Consider the following 9,274-nt stretch of genomic DNA (forward strand, 5'->3'; position numbering starts at 1 on the left):
CACGTCCAAGAGACGAATGCAGCCGCCGCAAACGGAGGCGGCGTCGATGACGCGTGAATCGTCTATGAAGACAGAAACTGCTTCATGGTGAGCGTAAAAACCTTCGAGGGGAAGAACCGGAGAGAATCTCCTTCTCTGGACCCCCTGAGGTCGAGATGGACATGGGATCGGCCCTACTCCAGTCTGAGTATCAGCGCGTGGCGCTGGCTTATCTCCAGGGCTTGGAGGTCGCGCTCCGAATGGGTACTAACGTGCGGCACGTTTGTTGACGCTGCATTTCTCACTTGGGATCAGCTGCAGCAACAGCTTTTGCGCGTGTTCTCGCCGCCTAATCAGGCGTACCCGTATCCGGTCTTTGAGTCGAACGTCTTTCCTCTGACGCTGAAGCTACGGCAGCCCCGTTGCACTTGGTAGCACTTGTAGTCAATCCCGCTCCTGGGTCGGTTGACTATATCCTCTGCGAGGATGGAACACCCCGTGTTCGTGAATTTTCCCCCGGCGCAGCAGGACGCGCTTACTAAGCTTATGTCCTTGCTTGGCCCAGAGGGCGTGGCTCATCTTGCGTCGCAAGGTCCAGATGCGGTCACCGCCAGGCTGAAATCGTTCTCACGCTACGAGAACGCGCTCTTGGAGCACGCCTAAGAGAAGATGAGGGCCGCAACGGAGGCGGCGTTGATGACGCGTGAAGCGTCTATGAAACTGAAACTGCTCATGGTGAGCGTAAACACCTTCGAGGGGAAGAACGGAGAGATGCTCCTCGTCGCGCAACCGGAGGCGGCGTCGATGACGCGTGAAAGCGTCTATGAGACAGAAACTGCTCATGGTGAGCGGTAAAAACCTTCGAGGGGAAGAATGGAGAGAAATCTCCTTCTCTGGACTCGTGAGGTCGAGGATGGACATGGGGATCAGCCCTGCTCCAGTCTGAGTATCAGCGCGTGGCGCTGGCTATCGCCAGGCTTGGAGGTCGAGCTCGCGAAATGGGTACTAACGTGCGGCACGTTTGTTGACGCTGCATTTCTCACTTGGGATCAGCTGCAGCAACAGCTTTTGCGCGTGTTCGCGCCGCCTAATCAGGCGTACCGTATCCGGTCTTCGCGTCGAACGTCTTCCTCTGACGCTAAAGCTACGGCCGCCCGGCTGCACTTGGTAGCACTTGTAGCCAATCTCGCTCCTGATTCGGTTGACTATATCCTCTGCGAGGATGGAACACCCCGTGTTCGTGAATTTGCCCCCGGCGCAGCAGGACGCGCTTACTAAGCTTATGTCCTTGCTTGGCCCGGAGGGCGTGGCTCATCTTGCATTGCAAGGTCCGGAGGCGGTCACCGCCAGGCTGGAATCGTTCTCACGCTACGAGAACGCGCTCGTGGAGCACGTCCAAGAGAAGATGAGCGCCGCAACGGAGGCGGCGTCGATGACGCGTGAAGCGTCTATGAGACTGAAACTGCTCATGGTGAGCGTAAAAACCTTCGAGGGGAAGAACGGAGAGAATCTCCTTCTCTGGACCCGTGAGGTCGAGATGGACATGGGATCAGCCCTACTCCAGTCTGAGTATCAGCGCGTGGCGCTGGCTATCGCCAGGCTTGGAGGTCGATCTCGCGAATGGGTACGAACGTGCGGCACGTTTGTTGACGCTGCATTTCTCACTTGGGATCAGCTGCAGCAACAGCTTTTGCGCGTGTTTGCGCCGCCTAATCAGGCGTACCGTATCCGGTATTTGAGTCGAACGTCTTCCTCTGACGCTAAAGCTACGGCCGCCCCGCTGCACTTGGTAGCACTTGTAGTCAATCTCGCTCCTGATTCGGTTAACTATATCCTCTGCGAGGATGGAACACCCCGTGTTCGTGAATTTGCCCCCGGCGCAGCAGGACGCGCTTACTAAGCTTATGTCCTTGCTTGGCCCAGAGGGCGAGGCTCATCTTGCATCGCAAGGTCCGGAGGCGGTGACCGCCAGGCTGGAATCGTTCTCACGCTATGAGAACGCGCTCGTGGAGCACGTCCAAGAGAAGATGAGCGCGGCAACGGAGGCGGCGTCGATGACGCGTGAAGCGTCTATGAGACAGAAACTGCTCATGGTGAGCGTAAAAACCTTCGAGGGGAAGAACGGAGAGAATCTCCTTCTCTGGACCCGTGAGGTCGAGATGGACATGGGATCAGCCCTGTTCCAGGCTGAGTATCAGCGCGTGGCGCTGGCTATCGCCAGGCTTGGAGGTCGAGCTCGCGAATGGGTACTAACGTGCGGCACGTTTGTTGACGCTGCATTTCTCACTTGGGATCAGCTGAAGCAACAGCTTCTGCGCGTGCTCGCGCCGCCTAATCAGGCGTACCGTATCCGGCCTTCGCGTCGAACGTCTTCCTCTGACGCTAAAGCTACGGCCGCCCGGCTGCACTTGGTAGCCCTTGTAGTCAATCCCGCTCCTGAGTCGGATGACTATATCCTCTGCGAGGATGGAACACCCCGTGTTCGTGAATTTGCCCCCGGCGCAGCAGGACGCGCTTACTAAGCTTATGTCCTTGCTTGGCCCGGAGGGCGTGGCTCATCTTGCATCGCAAGGTCCAGATGCGGTCACCGCCAGGCTGGAATCGTTCTCACGCTACGAGAACGCGCTCGTGGAGCACGTCCAAGAGAAGATGAGCGCCGCAACGGAGGCGGCGTCGATGACGCGTGAAGCGTCTATGAGACAGAAACTGCTCATGGTGAGCGTAAAAACCTTCGAGGGGAAGAATGGAGAGAATCTCCTTCTCTGGGCCCGTGAGGTCGAGATGGACATGGGATCAGCCCTGCTCCAGTCTGAGTATCAGCGCGTGGCGCTGGCTATCGCCAGGCTTGGAAGGTCGAGCTCGCGAATGGGTACGAACGTGCGGCACGTTTTGTTGACGCTGCATTCTCACTTGGGATCAGCTGCAGCAACAGCTTTTGCGCGTGTTCGCGCCGCCTAATCAGGCGTACCGTATCCGGTCTTCGCGTCGAACGTCTTCCTCTGACGCTAAAGCTACGGCCGCCCCGCTGCACTTGGTAGCACTTGTAGTCAATCCCGCTCCTGGGTCGGTTGACTATATCCTCTGCGAGGATGGAACACCCCGTGTTCGTGAATTTGCCCCCGGCGCAGCAGGACGCGCTTACTAAGCTTATGTCCTTGCTTGGCCCAGAGGGCGTGGCTCATCTTGCATCGCAAGGTCCAGAGGCGGTCACCGCCAGGCTGTAATCGTTCTCACGCTACGAGAACGCGCTCGTGGAGCACGCCTAAGAGAAGATGAGCGTCGCAACGGAGGCGGCGTCGATGACGCGTGAAGCGTCTATGAGACTGAAACTGCTCATGGTGAGCGTAAAAACCTTCGAGGGGAAGAACGGAGAGAATCTCCTTCTCTGGACCCCTGAGGTCGAGATGGACATGGGATCGGCCCTACTCCAGTCTGAGTATCAGCGCGTGGCGCTGGCTATCGCCAGGCTTGGAGGTCGCGCTCGCGAATGGGTACTAACGTGCGGCACGTTTGTTGACGCTGCTTTTCGCACTTGGGATCAGCTGCAGCAACAGCTTTTGCGCGTGTTCGCGCCGCCTAATCAGGCGTACCGTATCCGGTATTTGAATCGAACGTCTTCCTCTGACGCTAAAGCTACGGCCGCCCGGCTGCACTTGGTAGCCCTTGTAGTAAATCCCGCTCCTGATTCGGATGACTATATCCTCTGCGAGGATGGAACACCCCGTGTTCGTGAATTTGCCCCCGGCGCAGCAGGACGCGCTTACTAAGCTTATGTCCTTGCTTGGCCCAGAGGGCGTGGCTCATCTTGCATTGCAAGGTCCAGCGGCGGTCACCGCCAGGCTGGAATGGTTCTCACGCTACGAGAACGCGCTCGTGGGTCAGGTCCAAGAGAAGAGGAGCGCCGCAACGAAGGCGGCGTCGATGACGCGTGAAGCGTCTATGAGACTGAAACTGCTCATGGTAAGCGTAAAAACCTTCGAGGGGAAGAACGGAGAGAATCTCCTTCTCTGGACCCGTGAGGTCGAGATGGACATGGGATCAGCCCTGCTCCAGTCTGAGTATCAGCGCGTGGCGCTGGCTATCGCCAGGCTTGGAGGTCGAGCTCGCGAATGGGTACGAACGTGCGGCACGTTTGTTGACGCTGCATTTCTCACTTGGGATCAGCTGCAGCAACAGCTTTTGCGCGTGTTTGCGCCGCCTAATCAGGCGTACCGTATCCGGCTTCTCGGCGAACGTCTTCCTCTGACGCTAAAGCTACGGCCGCCCGGCTGCACTTGGTAGCACTTGTAGTCAATCCCGCTCCTGAGTCGGTTGACTATATCCTCTGCGAGGATGGAACACCCCGTGTTCGTGAATTTGCCCCCGGCGCAGCAGGACGCGCTTACTAAGCTTATGTCCTTGCTTGGCCCAGAGGGCGTGGCTCATCTTGCATCGCAAGGTCCAGATGCGGTCACCGCCAGGCTGGAATCGCTCTCACGCTACGAGAACGCGCTCGTGGAGCACGTCCAAGAGATGATGAGCGTCGCAACGGAGGCGGCGTCGATGACGCGTGAAGCGTCTATGAGACTGAAACTGCTCATGGTGAGCGTAAAAACCTTCGAGGGGAAGAACGGAGAGAATCTCCTTCTCTGGACCCGTGAGGTCGAGATGGACATGGGATCGGCCCTACTCCAGTCTGAGTATCAGCGCGTGGCGCTGGCTATCTCCAGGCTTGGAGGTCGAGCTCGCGAATGGGTACTAACGTGCGGTACGTTTGTTGACGCTGCATTTCGCACTTGGGATCAGCTGCAGCAACAGCTTTTGCGCGTGTTCGCGCCGCCTAATCAGGCGTACCGTATCCGGTCTTCGCGTCGAACGTCTTCCTCTGACGCTAAAGCTACGGCAGCCCCGCTGCACTTGGTAGCACTTGTAGCCAATCTCGCTCCTGATTCGGTTGACTATATCCTCTGCGAGGATGGAACACCCCGTGTTCGTGAATTTGCCCCCGGCGCAGCAGGACGCGCTTACTAAGCTTATGTCCTTGCTTGGGCCAGAGGGCGTGGCTCATCTTGCGTCGCAAGGTCCAGATGCGGTCACCACCAGGCTGGAATCGTTCTTACGCTATGAGAACGCGCTCGTGGAGCACGTCCAAGAGAAGATGAGCGCCGCAACGGAGGCGACGTCGATGACGCGTGAAGCGTCTATGAGACTGAAACTGCTCATGGTGAGCGTAAAATCCTTCGAGGGGAAGAATGGAGAGAATCTCCTTCTCTGGACCCGTGAGATCGAGATGGGCATGGGATCAGCCCTGCTCCAGTCTGAGTATTAGCGCGTGGTGCTGGCTATCTCCAGGCTTGGAGGTCGCGCTCGCGAATGGGTACTAACGTGCGGCACGTTTGTTGACGCTGCATTTCTCACTTAAGATCGGCTGAAGCAACAGCTTTTGCGCGTGTTTGCGCCGCCTAATCAGGCGTACCGTATCCGGTCTTCTCGGCGAACGTCTTCCTCTGACGCTAAAGCTACGGCCGCCCGGCTGCACTTGGTAGCACTTGTAGTCAATCCCCGCTCCTGTGTCGGTTGACTATACTTTCTGCGAAGATGGACACACCCCGTGTTCGTGAATTTGCCCCCGGCGCAGCAGGACGCGCTTACTAAGCTTATGTCCTTGCTTGGCCCAGAGGGCGTGGCTCATCTTGCATCGCAAGGTCCAGAGACGGTCACCGCCAGGCTGGAATCGTTCTCACGCTACAAGACCGCGCTCGTGGAGCACGTCCAAGAGAAGATGAGCGCCGCAACGGAGGCGGCGTCGATGACGCGTGAAGCGTCTATGAGACTGAAACTGCTCATGGTGAGCGTAAAACCTTCGAGGGGAAGAATGGAGAGAATCTCCTTCTCTGGACCCGTGAGGTCGAGATGGACATGGGATCAGCCCTGCTCCAGTCTGAGTATCAGCGCGTGGCGCTGGCTATCCCCAGGCTTGGAGGTCGCGCTCCGAATGGGTACTAACGTGCGGCACGTTTGTTGACGCTGCATTTCTCACTTGGGATCAGCTGCAGCAACAGCTTTTGCGCGTGTTCGCGCCGCCTAATCAGGCGTACCGTATCCGGTCTTCGCGGCGAACGTCTTCCTCTGACGCTAAAGCTACGGCCGCCCCGCTGCACTTGGTAGCACTTGTAGTCAATCCAGCTCCTGAGTCGGTTGACTATATCCTCTGCGAGGATGGAACACCCCGTGTTCGTGAATTTGCCCCGGCGCAGCAGGACGCGCTTACTAAGCTTATGTCCTTGCTTGGCCCAGAGGGCGTGGCTCATCTTGCATTGCAAGGTCCAGATGCGGTCACCGCCAGGCTGGAATCGTTCTCACGCTACGAGAACGCGCTCGTGGAGCACGTCCAAGAGAAGAGGAGCGCCGCAACGGAGGCGGCGTCGATGGCGCGTGAAGCGTCTATGAGACTGAAACTGCTCATGGTGAGCGTAAAAACCTTCGAGGGGAAGAACGGAGAGAATCTCCTTCTCTGGACCCGTGAGGTCGAGATGGACATGGGATCAGCCCTGCTCCAGTCTGAGTATCAGCGCGTGGCGCTGGCTATCTCCAGGCTTGGAGGTCGCGCTCGCGAATGGGTACTAACGTGCGGCACGTTTGTTGACGCTGCTTTTCGCACTTGGGATCAGCTGCAGCAACAGCTTTTGCGCGTGTTTGCGCCGCCTAATCAGGCGTACCGTATCCGGTCTTCTCGGCGAACGTCTTCCTCTGACGCTAAAGCTACGGCAGCCCCGCTGCACTTGGTAGCACTTGTAGTCAATCCCGCTCCTGATTCGGTTGACTATATCCTCTGCGAGGATGGAACACCCCGTGTTCGTGAATTTGCCCCGGCGCAGCAGGACGCGCTTACTAAGCTTATGTCCTTGCTTGGGCCAGAGGGCGTGGCTCATCTTGCATCGCAAGGTCCAGAGGCGGTCACCGCCAGGCTGGAATCGTTCTCACGCTACGAGAACGCGCTCGTGGAGCACGTCCAAGAGAAGATGAGCGCCGCAACGGAGGCGGCGTCGATGACGCGTGAAGCGTCTATGAGACTGAAACTGCTCATGGTGAGCGTAAAAACCTTCGAGGGGAAGAACGGAAAGAATCTTCTTCTCTGGACCCGTGAGGTCGAGATGGACATGAGGTCAGCCCTGCTCCAGTCTGAGTATCAGCGCGTGGCGCTGGCTATCTCCAGGCTTGAAGGTCGCGCTCGCGAATGGGTACTAACGTGCGGCACGTTTGTTGACGCTGCTTTTCGCACTTGGGATCAGCTGCAGCAACAGCTTTTGCGCGTGTTCGCGCCGCCTAATCAGGCGTACCGTATCCGGTCTTCTCGGCGAACGTCTTCCTCTGACGCTAAAGCTACGGCCGCCCCGCTGCACTTGGTAGCACTTGTAGTCAATCCCGCTCCTGAGTCGGTTGACTATATCCTCTGCGAGGATGGAACACCCCGTGTTCGTGAATTTGCCCCCGGCGCAGCAGGACGCGCTTACTAAGCTTATGTCCTTGCTTGGCCCAGAGGGCGTGGCTCATCTTGCATTGCAAGGTCCAGATGCGGTCACCGCCAGGCTGGAATCGTTCTCACGCTACGAGAACGCGCTCGTGGAGCACGTCCAAGAGATGATGAGCGCCGCAACGGAGGCGGCGTCGATGACGCGTGAAGCGTCTATGAGACAGAAACTGCTCATGGTGAGCGTAAAAATCTTCGAGGGGAAGAACGGAGAGAATCTCCTTCTCTGGACCCGTGAGGTCGAGATGGACATGGGATCAGCCCTGCTCCCAGTCTGAGTATCAGCGCGGTGGCGCTGGCTATCGCCAGGCTTGCAGGTCGATCTCGCGAATGGGTACTATCGTGCGGCACGTTTGTTGACGCTGCATTTCTCACTTTGGAATCAGCTGAAGCAACAGCTTTTTGCGCGTGTTTGGCGCCGCCTAATCAGGCGTACGTATTCCGTCTTCGCGTCGAACGTCTTCCTCTGACGCTAAAGCTACGGCCGCCCCGCTGCACTTGGTAGCACTTGTAGTCAATCCCGCTCCTGAGTCGGTTGACTATATCCTCTGCGAGGATGGAACACCCCGTGTTCGTGAATTTGCCCCCGGCGCAGCAGGACGCGCTTACTAAGCTTATGTCCTTGCTTGGCCCAGAGGCCGTGGCTCATCTTGCATTGCAAGGTCCAGATGCGGTCACCGCCAGGCTGGAATCGCTCTCACGCTACGAGAACACGCTCGTGGAGCACGTCCAAGAGAAGATGAGCGCCGCAACGGAGGCGGCGTCGATGACGCGTGAAGCGTCTATGAGACAGAAACTGCTCATGGTGAGCGTAAAAACCTTCGAGGGGAAGAACGGAGAGAATCTCCTTCTCTGGACCCCTGAGGTCGAGATGGACATGGGATCGGCCCTACTCCAGTCTGAGTATCAGCGCGTGGCGCTGGCTATCGCCAGGCTTGGAGGTCGAGCTCGCGAATGGGTACGAACGTGCGGCACGTTTGTTGACGCTGCATTTCTCACTTGGGATCAGCTGCAGCAACAGCTTTTGCGCGTGTTTGCGCCGCCTAATCAGGCGTACCGTATCCGGTCTTCTCGGCGAACGTCTTCCTCTGACGCTAAAGCTACGGCCGCCCGGCTGCACTTGGTAGCACTTGTAGTCAATCCCGCTCCTGATTCGGTTGACTATATCCTCTGCGAGGATGGAACACCCCGTGTTCGTGAATTTGCCCCCGGCGCAGCAGGACGCGCTTACTAAGCTTATGTCCTTGCTTGGCCCGGAGGGCGTGGCTCATCTTGCATTGCAAGGTCCAGAGGCGGTCACCGCCAGGCTGGAATCGTTCTCACGCTACGAGAACGCGCTCGTGGAGCACGTCCAAGAGATGATGAGCGTCGCAACGGAGGCGGCGTCGATGACGCGTGAAGCGTCTATGAGACTGAAACTGCTCATGGTGAGCGTAAAAACCTTCGAGGGGAAGAACGGAGAGAATCTCCTTCTCTGGACCCGTGAGGTCGAGATGGACATGGGATTGGCCCTACTCCAGTCTGAGTATCAGCGCGTGGCGCTGGCTATCGCCAGGCTTGGTGGTCGAGCTCGCGAATGGGTACGAACGTGCGGCACGTTTGTTGACGCTGCATTTCTCACTTGGGATCAGCTGAAGCAACAGCTTTTGCGCGTGTTCGCGCCGCCTAATCAGGCGTACCGTATCCGGTCTTTGAGTCGAACGTCTTCCTCTGACGCTAAAGCTACGGCAGCCCCGCTGCACTTGGTAGCACTTGTAGTCAATCCCGCTCCTGGGTCGGTTGACT

This window comes from Phytophthora infestans, genomic scaffold, assembly GCF_000142945.1.
Source record: "Phytophthora infestans T30-4 supercont1.288 genomic scaffold, whole genome shotgun sequence".
Classification (NCBI taxonomy): Eukaryota; Oomycota; class Peronosporomycetes; order Peronosporales; family Peronosporaceae; genus Phytophthora; species Phytophthora infestans.